General features: G+C 47.2%; 1 protein-coding gene across 6 annotated transcripts in view; it reads left to right on the forward strand.

Annotated features, from left to right (window-relative positions):
* Nucleotides 1–20,215, forward strand: part of Epac (Exchange protein directly activated by cAMP) — a 415,242-nt gene that overhangs the window by 116,288 nt on the left and 278,739 nt on the right. Inside the window, exon 1 of one of the 6 annotated variants that reach the window (XM_065440672.2) lies at nt 16,541–16,807. The exons of the other annotated variants lie outside the window; for them this stretch is intronic. The gene's annotated coding sequence lies outside the window, so the exon portion shown is untranslated. Of the gene's footprint in view, nt 1–16,540; nt 16,808–20,215 lie in introns of those variants that run through there. 6 annotated transcript variants of the gene reach the window in all.

Consider the following 20,215-nt stretch of genomic DNA (forward strand, 5'->3'; position numbering starts at 1 on the left):
CGTCGAGCTTCCAGCAAGTTGTTCTGTAGTTCGTACGCAGTAAAGAAAAAAAAGAAAGAAAGAAAGCTAAACGCGCGCAGCTAGCTGTCTCGAGCCCGTCGATGCCCCAGCGCCGTGTTCAACGCCCCCACCGCGGGGTTCGCCTCGCTGCTCCGAGAGTCTCGCATTTACGTTCCTCGCGCCGGGCTCGATTACCGCTTTGCCGCCCACCGAACCGAAGGAAACCCGCGGGCAAGTTCAATGACCGTGGCGGAGATCACGCCAGGCCGTCGCAGCACCTGTGTTTACTTAGGTCGCGCCCTGGGACGCTTGACCATATAGCCGCTGTCAATTCGCGGGATGGGCCACGCGATCGACGCGGTGTCTTAGGGGCGCTGACCCCGTGCTTTATACAGCGACGTGATTGTTTTCGTACACGTGGCTTCCGGTGCTGACTATTATGGTTTGTCGGGAAGTCGATTCCGGTAGTTGGAGGAGAGGGGCGAAGTGGGGGAGGTGGGAGGCTATTGGTGAGACGTTTGCCCATCGGCCCCCTGAAGCCGTGAACGTAATACTCTTACTACTATAAAGGTACTCGTACGCTTAGATAAAGGGATACTCTTACTACTATACTAAAGGGAGGAGCTGTAATGCTTTGCACAGTCGTAACCAGACCTTCTGATCGTGGGGACACAGGATTTTGGCGCGTTGCTACATTTAAACGTTAGGCACAGGTGCAGAACAAACCCACCAAATCCAGGAAACGCAGTATTGCTCTTTTAAGATACATCTTTTTTTTCTTTGGTATGAAAACTCGTCCCCCATGTCAATCATGCTTCGAGCACATTTATCTTGAAGTAAATATTTGATTTATGGGACATCACCTTATTTGAGAGACGTAGATGTTGGAGTCGATATAACCTATCTGACTGACAAAGAAGAACACAGCGGTGACCAAGTGGTTGAGCCTCCGCCACGTATGTGGCAAGTACTGGCTTCAAATATTGGCACTGCTGGAAAGCTACCGGTCTATTTCCTGCTCAGCAGAGATGTCTTCCGACCCGGTTCTTGGCTACTTATAGGGGTTCTTATGTTGAAAGGGGTATTATAGTGGTTTAAAACTGCACGTATGCTGGACGATGAGCAAAACGAGAACAAGGTAAATGCGGGAGCCAAGGTTTCGACAAGGGGACTTATCTTTTTCACGGCGACAAATGATTTCCTCAGCACAGAACGTTGGCTCCCGCATTTAAGTTTATTCTCGTTTAGCTCATCCTCTTGAATTTCCATATCCCGCCTTCCCCGTGTTATCCACGTGTGCTGGAGAGGAATTCATTATGATTTGGCAGCATGGGAACATTGGGTACTGTGTGGCTGCATGTCACCTGCTAAGTCGGTGAAGCAATCCATCAATCCGTCCGCCAGCATTTCCAGATTTTTCGGTCAGTGTGCCTTTCTAATGTATTAGACACATTTCCTACTTCATTAGAATCAATGAATCATGTTATTCAGGAAACTAATGGAAAGTCACATATCAGTCGCTCAGTCAATCTATTGTCACCGAGAATAAGCATGAAATCAGTGGAGTGGAAAACGGAGGACACAAAAAAAAACAAATTTTTTTCTAGAGTTTTCTAGAAAAACGGAATTAGCTCAATCACACCTCCGACAAATTGCTATCAAAGCGTGCGCAACCGCAAGGCACAATACGCATAACGAAAGTATTCCCTGTATATAGAGAGTACTCTTCCGCATGACTTTAGAAGGGCTCAGAAGGCCGCTCATTTGGTTAATTAACGATATAGCCACATAGAGTCTCCGCAGCTGCACTTCAGGAAATGAAACATGCTGGGCATCTCGCTGACGTTGACAGAGATTGGAGAGTTTGCCGCGTCAGAAAGTTTAATAACGTGCAGACGCAAATTTTGCTCCGCGCAGCTTCTGCAAGTTTCTCGCGCGCGTTCCGACTCCGGCCTAAAGTGCACTACCTTAGCCCACCGAGCCATATGAACATCTATAAACACCACAAACAGAAAGATAGGCGGGCTAGCGATTGTATCCTGAAAGGTACACCATGTCTGCCCGCTTGAATACCAGAAAAAAAAATCGCATGAAGGGGAAGGATATAAAGAAAGGAGAAGAGAAAGAGAAGACCGAAACACATCACAACACGAACGCGCCGTGTACTCGTATTACAGACTATAGAGTCTAGCCCACCACATGCAAAACAAAGAGCACGCACTCTTTTGAGTGCGTGCTCTTTGTTTTGCATGTGGACGCGACAGACGCTCGTGACTCGCTCGTCTCCCGGCGACGCAAACGAAGTTCGGCTAATTTCGGCGGTTCCGCACGTTGCAAAAGTTCGCCGCGTCTTCCGTAGTTCCTGGGTCGCTGTTAACGGCAGTTACCCGGAACAGCAAAAAAGAATAAAGAGGGCACCCGACCGTGCAACGTTGTGATCTTCCGACAGGTGGCGCACCGGGGTGGGGCTGCGCGGAAAAGTCGCAGCAGCAGCACGCACTGGGACGCCGGTTTCACAACTTCTCCGCGTTGTCAGACGCAGCGAAGGTTGCAGCCACCCGCGCCGCTAACCAGCCGGCCGGTGGAACCGGGAAGAAAGAAGCGGGCGCAGGGTGATTGCAGCGAGTGGCCCACGGCCGAAACAAAGATAGGAACCGCCGAGCGGAGGCCTGCACGGCAAAGCAGCGACCTTTCGCGGCGTGCCTGTCCGTCGCGAAAAGAGTAATTAGGGCGTAATTAGTTTACTCTCGCGAACGCGGAGGCTTCCCGAGACCACACTGCCGTGGGAGGGTTCGCTGTGGAAGCCACTGACGGCACGCGAGTGTGCGCACTCTGCATAGAGCGGCGAGGGCGTGGGAACGCGACGAGAGAGAGAGAGAGTGAGTACAAACGGTACAAACCGAGGCACCGGAGACGTGCGTTTTTATTTACTCGCTTTCTTTTCTTCGCTTTCGTGTTCGCTTTGTCGTCAACGGCGGGCACCGCATGCGTTATAGCGTACGTTTACCGAAGCGGGCATATCCGTGCGTCCGTTGAGTGTGCGTCCGCACGAACTTGCGTGTAGACAGACAGGTGGTATGTGTACGTAATAGCTAGGTGGACGCGCGCACGCAGCCTGACGGTATTGTACGCACGCGACGCCGAGTCGATTAGGGAGTCGCCAAGGGTGAATGAGGCCCGTTTCCATTGTAACAGAGCGGCTTATAGCTTGCCGACATCGGACTTCGCAAAGCGGTATTGACTTAAAGGCGCACGTCGCTGTTCGAGTGGTATACTAAAGGCCTTTGTGTTGTACTTAAACGTGCGACACCCGGTCCGTATAAGATGACCTCAGCGCTGCCTCGCGGGAAGAGGTCGCCCAGCCTTCTCTGCGGAAGTATGCAAAGAAAGCTTCGCTGTAATACTTCCGCTTGTGCTGTAGAACAAGAAAGGAGGGGGAAGGCAGAAAGAGAAGGAAAGGAGGGGGAGTGGGGTTAGCCAGTATAGACGCCGCCTCGCTTAACCAGCCTAGGGTAATGGGTAGAAGAGCAATACAGGGGGCCTCTAAAGGGAAGCACTAACTAAGTATAAATAATTCATTTTCCCTAGCTTCACGTTAACAAATTGATTACTGTAGGTGAGGTTTCTTTTCTTAAGATTCAGTTTCTGCCAACGCAGCACCGTTACACGTCAGCGTGACGTCATGGATTTCAAAGTGATGTCTAGTATTTGGGCAGTTGCGGCGCAATAGAAGTTCTCACTTTCGAAGTTCACTCTTTGGCTCCTTTATAGCACAGTGGAGCCCATGTCTAGCTACTGAGAAATGGGCCTGAATAGACGGGATCAAACTCTGCGCACTAGCGCGCGAACTTCACGGTGGCATCACCACCCGTCTTTCATTTTTGTGTCTTTTCTGGCTTACCAAAGCCTGCTCACGACAGCACGTACTTTTTTTGGTATTGCTGAAATGTAGGATGCTGTTCTGGTTGACCTCCCTGCCTTTCCTACCCTTGTTTTCTCTCTCTCTGAAATGTAGGTTACTAACACAGCTGAAACATTTTTTTCTCTTTATCGCTGCTTTAAATGTGCTTGAAGGAGAAACGAAACTGAAAAGAGATATGGGGATGGATATATGAAAATAATGGGCGCATGACTGCTACACTACATTGTATTTCGCATAAATGCAATGCAGCAATGCAATGCAGTATGCAATGCAATTTAGCAATGTAGCACTGTAGCAATGTATGTAGCAATGCAATGCAGTAGGGGTTGTCGCTTGCTGCATTGCATAAATGCAATGCAGCAAGCAACAACCCCTACAAAAAAGTGTCTCACGTCAGTCCGTGTGTGCTGTAGAAAACTTACTTGGTGTAACGCGTCCGGCCGGCCATATATTGCCTTCTCATGTTCTCGCGCTACGCGCTGAACAGTAACTATATAAAGCCGCACTGGAAAGCAAGGAAAGGAGCTCAGTTTTCCGGGGAACTGTGTATAAGTTCGCCGTTCTCGCTGTCCGCACCAGCCGACGCGTCTACCCGTTACGCTGGGATTCTAGGAAACCGACGCTCTCAGAATAATATAACTGGGTGCGCAAACAGCATGAGCGTGGACGCCGTTTCTCTTCTGCCTTTGTTGGTGTTTCTTCGAAGTTGCTGTATTCTTTTCCTTTTCTTTGGTTTCTTTCCTCTTTTTATTTTTTTACAGCACGTTATACCAGCGATCGATGAGAACCTTTAGCACGCGCATCGTCGCCCTAAGTTTTCCTGCACAAACAAATTGCGCACGTTCCTCCCTCGGCCTTTGCTGCCTTAATTTTTCATTTATATATTAATATACTGTCAGGGTAGCTATAAAGGCGTCAGTCTCCTTAACCTCTGTAAGGCTTTCCCGTGTGTCTGTATCTATAGCTTGTGGAGAAAGCAGCGAGCGGAATAGGACAAAGGTGCACACTCAGGAAAATTACAGCTTCGAGGGCGGATTGGACTTCATTGGACTTCATCATGGGAACTTTTGAAAATGGGCACATTAGCTTGCATGAACACCATTTAGTACACCCTTTCATTAATTTCAGGGTGTTGTAAAACGGGTGTTTTCTCTGAAACATTCACCTTGCAGAATTTAACGTCGTTCGGACGCTTCAACATATTAAGCTATAGCAAAAGGCCATAAGTGTCGACTTCTCAGCGGTTTCCGCCAAGCCATTCTTCGAGACCGTCATACGGTCACAGTGGGTTATGGATGTCACACTGCTACTTCATGTACAACACGTCACCGGTGGTGGAGTGTAAAGACATGGCGTTTTTTCTTTTTTTTTCCTACCCTGGCTTTCGCTTTTTACCATTGGCTTTGTCTTTGTTTCGCGTCGGTGTTGTGTTATAGATGAGCTGCCAATCGTCAACCAATCGTATATCGCGTCAGCCGATCGCACATCTTAAGATGCATGCTCTTTCTGGTGTATTATCGGGACCGGCGCAAGAGGAATGTGTGAATTCCTTGCGCAGTTTCGTGCAGTATAGTTTGGAATAAACATTCGGAAATGCTTGACCGAGAAATGAGAACGAACGCAGCGTTTATTGTGTAGGTGGCGCGTTCCGGTAATAGAGTGGAAAGACGCTAGTACATTGTCCACTTCATTCCTTCATGGCACTCACATCTTACAGCCGAGTTCGCTTAAATTTTCTCTTTTGGTGCTGATTTATGTATAAACTTAAGCTCTGAAGAGTGTGGCGTGAGCTTACAGAGCAATTACAGGTGCTACTGCTCTCTACAGGGCTGCTGTGTTATTCCCCGTGGTTGTGTTGGCGGGGTGGTCGGAACTCGTCGCATCCGCTGTTCGTCAACAGCTTAATGTGTGTCGCTCAAGCTTTATTCGATGTTGAGTTTCTTTCCGCTATTTTTCTTCTTCCTTTTCATCACATATTGAAGCAAAGCAGCGTCCATCGCTTATACGACTCGCAACATGCCCTTAAATTATTTTAATTTTAAGTTGGAGTTGAAGACAAACGTTAACAACCGAGCTTTATTTTTTTTTCTCATTATGCTTTGCTTATTACAATCCGCATATTTCCCCCCACAACCGCACCTTGGCTGCGGGTGAAATGACCCTAAGTATTGGAGTCGGCGTTTCTAATCTAGAATTAATTCGTCCGCTCTTTCCATCGCGTCCCGATTTGCGCCTGCAACGTCCGCTATCATACAACACGAACAGCCCTTGGCTTTTACGTCACTGAATATTTCAGCTTCTTACAATTCTCTGCTAAGGCAACGCGCTGTAGGGCTCGAGTCAAAGACAACAGTGACAGTTCCGAAAATCCGTCCTTCCTGCGTCAGCAGTCGGCGCGCGGCAGGACAGCATAGTATCGGCGAGATAGTGCGTCTCGGCATTGCAATAGCGGTTCTCAGAAACTGCGTCGTCAGCCAGCGCACAACGATCGCTTGGACGGCTATATTACATAAGAGCCGCCTTGTCCAGCCGTGCGGAGATTTTTTTTTTTTTCTGCTGGGTCTGCTCGTGGCGAGAACCTTCTCCGACGTCCACGCAGGAAGCCGTGACAGCCGAGACATTTGAGAAACACGAGATTTGCGTAGTAGAAGTCCTTCAGGCATATCCGCAGCCGAGTCACACAACGTTCCTGCTGCCGCAAACGGGGCTCGCGCGCCGGGCGCGAATTCCGAGCGGCGCGTGAGGCGAGCTCGTAGACGCGGTCGTGCTTTCCTTTGTCCTTTATTTTTTTTTGTTTTATTGTATGACGACGGCGTTCTCTCTCTCTCTCTCTCTCTCTCTCTCTCTGAAAGGCAAGACGTCGTAGGCTGGACTTCATTTGAAATGCAACGGGAACGCCGCTCCGCCTGTCGCCGAAATAAATTGATAAATTAAAAGCACAAAGAAAACGGTTTCAAGTATGGTGCCGGCTCTCGCTGGTAGATTTCGCTAGCAGGCTTTGCATGCCTGTGCGAAGTTGGCAACGTTTGAAGTCTCCTAGCTATAGTGAAGCTTCGGTGACTCTAGAACGCTTTTAGTCTATGCCTTACGCGTGGTACTGGCGCGACAAAACTGATACACTTCGCGCAAGTTTAAGGGCGGTACGACGATCGCGTGCCCTCTTCGCGTCGTCATAAGTTAGTTTCCAGGGTCATATGGAAATGCACTGTCGCAGCTTCCGAGTCATCGATCGAAGGCGTCTTTCGTATTCATAATGATCGCTCTGGAATGCGAGCTCCGAGTAGCAGTTTTCTTGTGCCTTGGCTATGTTGTGAACTATTGTCGTTTGTTTCTCGCCAAATGGGCCTTTTTTGTTTTATTTTTTCTTTGAAGCTGGGCCTTGTCGTTAAGAAGAAAGACGGGATATGACTAAGTGGTGTCACGTTGGCTGGAATTCATAGCGGTTTCACAGAGAGAGAGAGAGAGAAAGAGAGAGAGAGAGATGCAAATGAGTGAAAGGCAGGGAAATTAACCAGAGTGAAAACCTCCGGTATGCTACCCTGCACTAGGGGAAGGGAAAGTAAAGACGGAAAGAAGAGCGTGACAAAAATAAAAGCGTAAAAAAAACGAAAAGGGACGGAATGGGATCATTATAGTATTTCTAATAGGCGACTGCCACGTAAACAGCCTTGACCGACTTTCGGTGCGACGACAGTTCATGTCGGCATTCCAAGACTGACTTTTCTGAAAGTGGCCTGTCGTCAAGGCGTGCCAAGGATGTAGCCAGTGACAGCCGGTGCGCGCTGTATCGAGTATAGTGGCAAAGTACATGTTCTATGGTCTCCTCGCCTTTGCAGTGACTGCAAGCCGCGCTCTCGTCCATACCGACTCGGAAAGCGAAATATCTTGTGTAAGCGACACCAAGCCACAGTCGGCAAGGTACTGCTGTCTCGAGTCGAGAGAGTCCATATGGGGGTGGAAGTCGAAGGGACGGCTCCAGTCGGTATAGACGTGTGTGCTTCAAACTTGGTGTGTTCCATAAAGTTCTGATGGCTTCATTTGCAAGCACACGAATTTTCATTGCAGCGTCTGTTCTTGAGAATGGAATGGAGTCTTGCAAGCCTTCCTCATGTGCAGAGCGTGCTGCTGCGTCGGCATGTTCATTGCCCATTATGCCACTGTGGCTTGGAACCCACTGTAACGTGATGTCGTGTCCTTGCTCGACGAGCTGGTGAACTAGCAGTCTGATTTCTAGAACTAGTCGTTCGTGGGGTCTGAGGCGTAAGGCAGAAATTAAACAATAAAGAGCAGCCTTGGAGTCACCGAACACGCTCCATTTCTTGGGTAGTTCATCAGAAATTACATGAAGTGGGCAATGAATAGCAGCGAGCTCCGTGGCAGTCGATGGAGTCTAGTTAATCGAATCTTTGTGGTTGAGCTTTTTGCAGGTAAGATCACCAATCCTGTAGACCCATTCACCGTGGTTGAAGCGTCAGTATATACATGACGATGCTCGTCGTATGTGTCGTACAGCAAGAGCATTGGAAGCTGCTTGAGTGCCGGAGATGAGAGTAGGGCTTTTGTTTTCTTTCAGTTTTTGGATGTGGTAACGTTGATAGCGGTGAAAAGCGAGTAATGAAAGGAAAGTAATCGTAGAGCTAAACGATAGAAAGACAGCAGTAACGGTTCAAAGCGCCAGCAGCAGGTATTTTAGCTGAGAGAGAGATAGACAGACAGAGAGAGAGAAAATGATTTAATGGACACTGAATTTGTCAGACTTGTTATATACAGGGCTGGCTACTTCACGTGAGAGGTTTCAGATGACATGAAAATGGAAAGAATACAGCAGGCGCAGGAGCCAAACAAAAAAAAGAAGGTGAGAAAAATACTAGGAATGAATAAACAAATGAAGCCCAGATGACAAACAAAAGATGAATGAATGTCTGTAGGACCTGACTCGTAACTCTTAAGAATTCGGGATTGCGGTGTCCATTCAATCCACTTAGGTTGTATCATTATTATTATTATTTACGCTTTGTGTACATTCAGCGTCTTGTCCTTTATTTGTTTGGCCTCCGAAGAGGAAATACTGAATAAATACAGCCAACTCTAATAATGTAAAGCTTAGCGACGGCGCACTCCCCTTTAAAAAAACACGTACTTGCTATCGGCGTCAAATGAAACGTAAATGGCGGGGCGCCAAACTGAAGGTAAAGTCATTGACAGGCGCACACATCCGGTTTGAATGCCTTGCTCGATGATGTTCCCCTCTATAGTGCAATATTTTTCTTTCTGTTCTGGTTCTCTTTTCTTTTCTTTTTTTTTGAAAGCCAGAAAAGATACCGGTGCATTAATGATGACTGTGCGCAAACTGTGCAACGCGCACCTGTGTTCGCGTTTCATTTGACGCCGATATAGCGCGTACGCTTTCGGCGAACTGCGCGATACTATATACTCACTTCTGTTTCCTTCGATTTTTCCTTTTGTAGCTTTCAAGTAAAAGAGAGCCAGAACATAAACTAAAAGGATAAGCATCGTCGGAAAATGCACTGGAACCGGATGCGCGCGCCAGCCGATGGTGATGACGGTGCGCCGTATACCTTCGGTTACATCCTCCGCTGTTCCCGTTTCGTTTGACGACGGTAGCACATAAGCATTCGCTCGCATGTTCGGTCTGAGGCATCAAATTTCGGGCATGGAGGTCGTACGCTTATACGTGTATCTTCACCGTGCATGCCATAATATGGAGTGTCTGTTTACGGCGTATATACCTTTCCGGGCCGAGTCACCATTATTACTGCACTTTGTGCGTATCATTTGCGGCAGCGGCGAAACGTCATAACCGTACGAACCACAAGGGTCTATTTCCAAGGTTTGGCGCTTTGCTCATGGGCTGCGCGGGCGAAATTCATTTTGCCAACGTGCGTTTAGAGAGACGATTTCATTGCGAGTGTGTAAAAGAGAAACGAACTAGAGCCGAGAAACTATTTAATTTCTGCAACGATATCGTAAGCTGCAGTGGACTTCGCCCGAAATAGACCTCCAGAAGCATACTAGAAGTTTTTCGTCCATAAACCGATGAGCGACAATGCAGATCCCTCCATATTCCAGAACCGGGCTTCTTCTATATATATATATATATATATATATATTTATATATACATATATATATATACATATATATACATATATATATATATATATATATATATATATATATATATATATATATATATATATATATATATATATATATATATATATACATATATATATATGTATATATATATATATATATATATATATATATATATATATATATATATATATATATATATATGTATATATATATGTATATATATATATATATATATATGTAGGTATGTATATATATATATATATATATATATATATATATATATATATATATATATATATATATATATACATACATGATCATTTAGCCGCGACGCCGCATCTTCTCTCGCATCTACCGCCAGCTCTACGTTGAGGGAGAGTTGCCACAGGATTCATCTGCATTAGACATTTCCGGTGTATCGGCGCAGAGCTTTTGCGCTTCGTTTACGCTTTTGCGTTCTCGCCGGGTTGTCGAATCGACGTGTCCCGCGCGAGCAGGTGCCATGTCGAGCGTGATCGCGGTCTGCGTTGCACGGCGCCAACACTTTCATTATGCCTCCGCCCCCCCCCCCCCCCCCTCTCCCCCACGTCCGTGTTCCATGCAGATTTTCGTCGATCTTCTTTTGACGAGAGGAGGACGAGGAGGAGAGAGAGAGAGCGAACGTGCACACCAGTGAACCGAGTGCGCCAGAGCAATTGGGAAACTGCGAATAAAACGAGGTCAATCAGATAAGAGTGCGACGCAATGCGAGCACGCATGACTAACCGCGCGTTTACTTGGTAAAGACCGGTCCAAGTTGTCTTGGTGGTGAAGTTACTGCAGGGTGAAGTTAAGGCACGACCGCACTAGCGGAAAAAAAAAAGCTCGTGTCGCAGGGCCTGCTGCGCGGAAGCATTCTCTTCTTTTATGGGGTTTTGCGTGCCAAAACCACTTTCTGATTATGAGGCACGCCGTAATGGAGGACTCCGGAAATTCTGACCACCTGCGGTTCTTTAACGTGCACCTAAATATAAGTACACGGGTGTTTTCGCATTTCGCCCCCATCGAAATGCGGCCGTCGTGGCCGGGATTCGATCGCGCGACCTCCGTGCTCAGCAGCCTAAAACCATAGCCACTGAGCAACCACGGCGGGTTGGAAGCATTCTCATGTCGAATGGAGGATGGGGCTCGCAGCTACTTTAACGCGACAGCGTCGAGAGCCCCGTGTTGCAAAAAAATCCGGTGTCGGCTTCGGACGCCGGTTCGCGAATAATCATTCCGAGCCACGACCACGCAGGCCCTCCGCGTAACGCAGAAGCGTTACTGAACTAATCGAATTCCTCAAAGTAATATGCCTCGAAAAAGTCGTAAAGTCAGACCTAAACACAGCCTACAGACATGATGGCGTCGGACTGCAATTTGAATGTACCAAAAAAACATAATTCTTTTACGTGCAAACTCAAATACAAGCACATTTTCCAGCGTTGCTACCATGCCTAGAGCGGCGCGGCATGCTCGGTTCTTTGCAACGACACCATCCAGATGGCGCTCGTCTCCGTGCGTCCGCAAGAAGGCTGCGGTTGCTGGGAAGCGTGACAAGCAGTCGGTGACTTTTGAATGCTATCGCGTGACAAGCAGTCGGTGATCTTTGAATGCTATCGCGTTCCATTCTTAAAGGCGAAGCTGCCGATTTACTCACGTGGGCTGGCCACGCGAAGGCAAGCGGTTCCTTCTTGACTCCGCCAGGAATCATCACAGATTTCAACCGCACTGATATACAGCTAGGTGATAGCCACCCACGAGGGCTGGGGAAGGGAGGGGGGAGGCACTGATTCAAGTCGAGAGCGAAGCTGTCACGTGGGTGGCGCCAGTGGAGGCGCGACCCCTCGCTTCGGCACTGCGCACGGTCCTTTCGGTAACGCTGTGAATGAATAAGAATTTTGCTTAACTATTTATATCTGCATCCAAGTACCGGAAGCACGAGGTGTATGTGCTGCACATAGCTCACATTTGTTTCTTTAGAGAAGGCAAAAATGGCGCGCCCAGCAAGAAAGAAAGACAGAAAGACCAACCAGACGCGCGTTCGGTTTGCTACCCTACACCGGGGAAAGGTATAAGGCGTGAAAAAAGAAAGGAGGAGGAAGTAACCAAGGCGTACGAACAGCGCCCAGTAAATGTTGAACGCGCATACCGGAGTGAATGACGATCCTACCCCGAATCCATAACAAAATATTGACTTTAATATGGTTGGGAACTGTGCACACATATGGTGTTACTCGTGTTATGGGAAAGAAGTGGATGTGGCGACGAATTGTGTGCCGAGGAGTGGTCATTGTCTGAGTATTCTGTAGTCGTGATCTTGCGTATTAACGCACAGGGTGAAGCTAACAACCGATTAACAGTATATGAAGACAGACGCTAGTTTTAGCTATACAGCGCATTGCAAGCCAGGCTATGTTGTTTTATCGGCACCGGTTTTCACAATATCAGCGAAAAAGGAAAGCATAGCGAATAAAAAGGATAAGGTAAAAACGACAAGGAAAAAGCCACAAGATTTGTGAATGTGCAAATTGAGATGCACGAGACATACGCGTACACGTGTCAGCAAACCGAAGTAATGAAGACGCTCTGCATGTCCTGCCTGCACACAGGCCGTAATTGTTCCAAATCTAATTACCACTCCAAGCACCGGGTGTTGTATTGCATGGCACCAGCAATCACGGCAATGAAGTCCTGAATGTCCATTTATACGTATGCGTTCTTTGTTATATTCTGCTCCCCGAGTCCTTCATTTACACATCGCTCAATTCCCGCTTTGTGTACACTGAACCCACTGGCCTTGCTTTGGTCGACTTGATAGGCATTCATACTCTCCGAACCGGGCTTAAACCGTAGCTAATTAAGCAGCAGACCAGACACAAGGGCCGTCTGCTACTTGGTCCTTTAACTTGAATAATCGTTACGGCAGTCAACTCCGGTGATGCGTTTACATGCGGGAAGCTTTTGCGATGATGTCACTGTAGCACTGACGGCAGTTCAACGCCACATTGACGCCTATTGAAGCGAACTCACTCTCTTTCTTTTTTTCTTGGTGCGTCGAGTTGGGCGCCCTCGAGATTTTAAAGCTTTTATAGCTTTTTGTTTTTGCCCTAGAAAAAAAAGATGCGCGATACATGATTATTCTGCTAAAATTGAGTAACCAAGAGTTTAAAATAGTTTTTCAGCAACTCCTCCTTCATTTATGCGTACTAACCGTCTCCGTTGATAGCCCGATATTTGAATTCGAATGTGGTTAGCATAAATTCACGATGAGTGACGTTAAAAGCCAAAGCCACCTGTTTGCGGCAGTCCGTGCAATGCAATCTGTCTTGACCGAATTGAGCTGTTGCAAATGCTGCCAAATTAAGGACGTCTTTTGCCGTGCGCAAGATCTTTCGGCCAAGTGCAATGCGTGCAAGGCGAAATATAATGTTTTCTCTTCCGCGCTTTTCAATTATTTATCAGTGAAGACTACGTTAAGTGCAGTTCTGAGAATACTGCTCACGAGACCCGACCGAATGCAATCGAGCTTGTTTATTAAGCGATTCTTTTCAACTATGGCGCACCCATACCTTTATTGGTGATGAGTATAATTCGCGCAACAAAGATCTTGTTTTATGATTCTTTTTTTTTTTACCGTTACAGTTTTGTCAACACCGTCAATTGACGTCTTATAATCAGCGCCAGGCTACTGAACTTCTAATTGCTGATTTATATTAAGCTCACCATATGGTCGCAGAGTCTAGTTTCTTGCCACTCTGTAACCTTAGGTCGCAGAGCCCCCGATCAATACTTCAACGAAACCTTTAAAAAATGTTAATCATCGTCACCATCTCAACAGCAGATACGTCTATATTGTGATGCTAGCGTGAGCCACTTCCTTTTCTTTTTCACTTCATAAATCAAGCCTAGAGACTCTGTCGAAACCAGAAAAATAGCTCATGTGTGTCCTTCATCAAGTGCAATATGCGCAGTATCAATGAAGTAGGCCGGGTGCCGCATATAGCCATAGAAGGCTTTACTCAGCTAATTAGCAGTAATAACATATTGAGAGACGCAAAAGGGAAAGTTGATGAGCACTTTCATCTTCACTGCTGTGACCGTTAATGACCCCCAACCATTTTTGTTATTTTACCTCAGCTCATGCCAGTCCGAACTGCCTTAAAAGCATGGGACTAATCGAGAAACTATAGAGTGCGAACTGATGCGTCCGTTCTTCATTTTTTTATATACTCTTGCTTTCTTATTTTTTCTGCACTTACACCGTTCCGAAGTGCAGACTAGCCAACCGGACGCTTAATCGGTTTAACCTCTCTGCCTGAACCTTTTGGTTTCTTTCTCTCTTTCTTTCTTTCTTTCTTTCTTTCTTTCTTTCTTTCTTTCTTTCTTTCTTTCTTTCTTTCTTTCTTTTTCTCTGTTTCTTATTTTAGGTAAGCATTCGGGGTTGATTTCTGATAAAGCCATTTGGTTCTGGCTTAACTACTTCTATATGAGCCACATGCGCGTGGATCGCTGTTGGTGTTCTTCCACATTGCTTCGGTGTTTAACACCCATAATCTTTGTACGGGAAAGCATACAGTCAAAAAGCAAGAAACAAAATAAATATGTTGTTCACTAATACACAAGAGAGAGAGAGAGAGAGAGAGAGAGAGAGGAGGTCGTAAGAAAAAGGCAGGGAAGTTAACCGGGCCGAGCCCTGTATAGGCTACCCTGCACTGGGGAAGGGGTAAAGGGGCTGAAAGAGAAGGAGAAAGAAGCTCACAGTTCGCACTGTTACACACACAAGCGTTCATCGCTTGAGTCCCTCACAGGCGGTCATACAGGATGGTGCATTTCAAGAAGCGCACTATGGCGCCTTTGTGGCCTTGCATATAGCTGACGCACGAGGCCACGGACCCAAGATATTCTCCTTTGTGAAGCGCCCGTCGTCTAAGTGCCTCAATACACACTAGCGCTCGCATGGAGATGCAGCTTGTAACAATATATGTAAGCATGTGCTCAAACTTCCTTAGATGCGCTTTGTCTTAAGAACTCGCGTAGAATGCGAAAGACGGCGACGTACGCTACCTAGCAACAGTGACTGTCAGAATTAGCCGCTAGGAAATAACAACAAGCGCGTACGGCGCGTCAGTCGTATGGATGAAACTATAGAGTTTTCTACAAAGATTACTAGAGGGAACTCCGGCGCTACAGTCGTTGTCCTACCATGGGAATGATGGGAAGTACATGGATTTGTCTGATCTTCATGCTTGTGGATTCAGACGTTCTTGTGGCTTTGTATATTACGCTATATAAATCTTATTGTCGTGTATTTCAACGCAATCTATATTCTTCGAAGTGCAGAAGACGCCGGGAACGCGTACAATTGCTATTAATTGCAATGATTGAGCTTGTCTGTGTGCCCAAATCAAAACGCGCCAAGCGTCTCAAAGCACTGGCATGCCCGCGATAAATTCATAAGTGCGTTTCATTCGCTTGTCGATACATGCATCCGTGGCTTAATGGTTTCAATATCAGGCTTCTGTACTAAAGCCCCTGTGTTCGAATCCTGCCGTCGGGCAACTTTAATGATGTTTATTTAATTACTTATTATGCAATACACTGTTGAAAATGACGAGCTTATAAAGTCGCAAAGCCGTTTGAAGCCAAAAGGACGAAGTTTAGGCAAATCCATGTACTTCCCATAATTCCCATGCTGGGACAACCGCTCCCATTGTAGCTCGCGTAGACACTAGCGCCAGAGTTCGGATGAAACGACAGTGGCGGCGTTTGGTTGCCTAGGCGAGGGCTCGGCGTTCTTTATTCCAGGTCCACAGAACGCTTCGATATAAAAGAACCACGCCTACCTACTGAGCTCGTTAGTTCCACCTTTCAGCCGTTTCGAAAGCAGGCGTGGAAAGGAACAAAAAAAAAAGGGAGATTGCATGGCCGAAGCAAACGACGCTAGAAAATTGGGCAGGATTACGTTCGCGCGGCCCGACTTCATTATAGAAACCGAGGCCCAACGCTGCGAGAGAAAAAAAATAAAAAATCCTGGCGCCTCCGGTACGCCCGAGTGCGGCCAGTTTGTCCCGCTTCTCTAAATACTCAACCCGTGCACGAAGCCGACAATCATTTCTTTTCCTTCCTCACTGAGCTTCGCGGTCCTGTCGCTTAGAGGACGCCTACCTGCGCTGTTGCCATCAACGTGCCTTCTCTTTTGTTCGTTTGTCGCGGCGCTGACGGAGCGATGAGGCGGGCAGAGGAACAGGAAGGCTGGCGGAAAGGAGCGGGGGGGGGGGGGGGGCAAAGTTTTTCGTGTCACCGGGTCTCTGGAGTTCTTGCGCGAACGTCTCGTCTCAGCTCGGAATAGACGGGCCTCTTCCACACACAACACACACACCTTGCTTTCCTCCTCACCTACGCACGAAGAGGGTCCCAGTGGAACTGAAGCACCGTTGGCTGTCTTCTCCAGTCGCTCGCACGACTTCTCGGAAAGCCAAAGCGAGGTCTGTTGCGTGTGTGTGGGGAGCAAACGCGGCGTTCCTGTCGAGTTCGGCTTCCGAGTCGCAAGTTACGCGGCCCTCGAAGCGACGTACGTGCGAAGCGCGGTCCGTCTCGTCTCTCACCAAACGCTATAGCTCATATATAGCTGGGTGTGTGTGTGTGTTTGAGTGGCTCTGTGGTGCCACTGACCCTCCTTCAACTTGGGCCGTTGCATGGAGTTTTGAACTACGGGACCCGCACTACGAAAACATGGCACGGCCACGGTAAGCCTATGTGTAGTCTTTCCTTTCGCCATGGATGTTCTCGCTTTTTGAGAATGAACCTGCGTGCCCGACTCGATGGCCTGTAACTGCTGGACAAGGGCGTAGTTAAGCGTAAAACATGGACGATGTCGTCAAGCAAGAAACATAATAAATTCTGAAACTTCTTTTGCGTTTCTCGCTCGTATTTTCATTTGCCGGGCTTTCAGTTTTCATCTTTGGCTACAGTTCATCCCGACCAGGTGAGCTCTCGTGGAACGCTCGTCATCATATAATTATAACATAGACCGCATCTGACGGTTCGATTTCCGTATCGCTTCAGCAGGAGTCACTACATTCTTGAAATTGGCTTAGCGGACCCGAGGCTCAGGCTGGGGGCAACATCCTCGAGGACATGCAATTAAAACCGTGAAGGTACAGTGCGACGTTTCAGCAAGGACTGAGTCTAAACGACGCTGTTGTGTTCTTCGCGATCCATAGTTTAAGACCTTAATCACCGTCTGTTCGCAACCATCCGCCGCAAAAAAAGCATAGGGGAGTACAGTTCTGCTTCCCCAGAACCACGATGCCTCTGTATAATAATAATTGCATCCGTCCCTTGCTTTAGTTCTCGAGTCACATGACGGTGAACTTCATGTGACAAGATAGAGACATCGTCCGGTACTATATCCACAATCTTGTGCGCAGGCTTAACATCTCCTTTGAGGCATGTATTCCCGTTTTGTATTGCTTTATCTTCTTTGACACAGACCAGCGATGTAGCGAAATGAAGGAAAGAAACGCTCTTTCATGTTCGCTCTTAAGAAGAGGACACCATGGTTGAGTAGTCGCCTTTGAGAAAGATTAGTTTTCATTCATTTCTCTGGAAAACTGCTTCGCTACTGCCTCTAAAATAGTGTGCCTGGAACGATCTTTTACATAGCTTTATTTCTTTTCATTTTACTTTTACATCACTTCCGTATTCTGATTTGTCTTGTCGTCGACCATCGAAATGGGAACGAGAAAATCAAATTCAGATATATACATATCTCTAAAAGGGTTCCGCGAAAGGTAGTGGACTTATTAGGGGGCCTTATTAGAATTTTGGATCCACCATTCACTGTGAGGGAAGATCAATATTCAGTTACTCTTTAAAGTTCTTGTAGCTTTCTTTTTCCTTACTTTGCTTTCTTTTCTTAATGTTCGGATTATTCTCTTCGCGTTTCATTAATCTGCCGCATGACATGTCCACCGCAATAGCTTCGTACACGTGAAACGTTGGCGCAAGCTTCACGTTTTTTTTTTTTATTTATTCCGACGTTCTGCGGTGAAGGCTATATTTAGGAACCCTAATAACGCCGAAGCTACTCCTGCCACGCTTTGTTACGCGTGTAATCGCGTTCTCGTTTCTCCACATGGTACCATTGTTTCTGCGCTCGTAGACAGGAGCGTAACTGTAGTAAAAAAAAAGCGAAAAGATAACACTATCGCTCAATATGTAACGAACAAGCCAACGGGGTATTGTTCTTACGAAGGTTATTACGAGGGGAGTGTGCAGATCATCCCCGTAGCCTATAAGCCACAAACGTGACGGTGCCGGCTCTTCCGGATGAGCGATGAGCATGATGATGATGAAGCAACATTAGCTGGGCCCGAAATAAATCGGTGGTGCACGCAGGCACCAGACGGGGTGGTTCCCTAGTTACGGGACGCATATGTTTGTAGCAGCTCCAAGCTCGAGTCGGCTCACGGTGGTGGCACATCTTTTGAGCGGACGATGGTTAATGAACCGTGGTCAATGGCTGGCGTTTTGCGACTCCGCCTACCGGAATGGATTTTCTGCTTTGTTGTTGTTGTCGCCGTGATAACGGCTCGTCAAGCCAACTCGCAACCCTATATCTGGAACAACGCCTGTCGGAAGGAACGTAAACATTATTCTGCGGGTTAATCACAGCGCAACAGCGTCCCCATTGGCTATATACATAGTTCGCACTGCCTTCCTCATATTCCTCTCTCTCTCTCTCGACGTAAGCCACGCTGAAAAGCGCGTGATTGATCGGTGTCTGCAGGTGGTTAGCCGGCGCTGACGTTAACGGCGATTTCACAGCCGCTAATGTCAAACACTTCCGCGTGAAAACCATCGCTCTTAACGACACGCGCTAGCCTAACACCGGCTGCAACGAAAATAAATGGACGCGCGAACGTGTTTCCTAGGTGCTTATCTTTTCTTGCGTGTTCTAGATGCTGCGTTGGCCTGAACGAGATTTAAAAAAGAAAGATGGAAGAATTCAAAAATAAATGAATAAGTCGCGGTTCAGTTCTTCCGGCTCCTATCGTTGTTCCAGATGCAAGTAAAACCTTATATGTCGGATAAAGTCCTGGGAATCCTTCTTATTAAAGTGGGGGGGGGGGGGGGGGGGGAGGAGACGTAAAGATGCAAAATCTAGGCGGGAAAAACGGCACTCTAGAAAATTTGGTACACACGCTCGGTGTCGCCTAAATGACCCATTTGTTTCACAATTACGCCAAGATAGAACAAAAGGGGAGGAAAGACAGGGAGGTTAGCCAGTGCGTGTACCGGCTGGCTACCCTGTGCTGGGGAAAGCGGTAAAGGGAATAAAAAGGTGAAATAATACAAGAAAAGTGAGAAAAGATTCACACAATAACGCCATGTCACGCGCTACAATTTTCAAAGACGGTCGCACAGTTCACAAGTCTTCAAGAACTTGAGCAGAGCTCTTAAGGCCTTGAGTACCGAAACCCGTGTGGACCAGTGTCATAGAAGTTCTTCTTCTGTGAAAGGACGATCGTCCAGTTTTTCGAGCGCCGTCGCGAGCACTTTTCTTTATACATTGTGACGGTCTCCTCTCCCCGCAGTTGTCGCAAGGAGGGGTGTCGGCCATTCCATTGCGGAAGGAATACGCGTTCGTGAATGCCACGCCGAGCCACAGGTGGCACAGAAGTGTTCCTCCCGATCGCGGTAGCCCTGGTGGAAGGCGGAGACAAATACGCCAAACTTTCCTCCGTGGGAGACTGAAAGAACGAAGTGGTTGGGAACAGTTCCGGGGCGACATTCGTCATATAAAATGACAATGAGAAGGTCACGAAGGAAGAGTGGTCAATTAAACTCTCTCCTTTCTTTTTTATTTTTCGTCTTTCTGTTTTTTCTCTTTGTTTTTTTTTTGTTTGTTTTGTTCTTTAGAGAAGGCAATGTGGGTAGACGAGGCCTGCTAGCCCATAGCGTGCACTATTTCGGTAAATGTATAGCAGAGACCTAAACTTAATCGCAGTGACATCTTGACCAGGTTTTAGGTTTTCCGAGGATCCGACTGGTCGGTTGTAGCCCATGGTTTGATAAGCGGCTCAACTATTCCCTATGGCCTCCTTGTAAAATATTAAACGGATATATGATCGTTACCGCGTCTTGCGTGT

Source organism: Dermacentor albipictus, chromosome 1 (assembly GCF_038994185.2).
Source record: "Dermacentor albipictus isolate Rhodes 1998 colony chromosome 1, USDA_Dalb.pri_finalv2, whole genome shotgun sequence".
NCBI lineage: Eukaryota > Metazoa > Arthropoda > Arachnida > Ixodida > Ixodidae > Dermacentor > Dermacentor albipictus.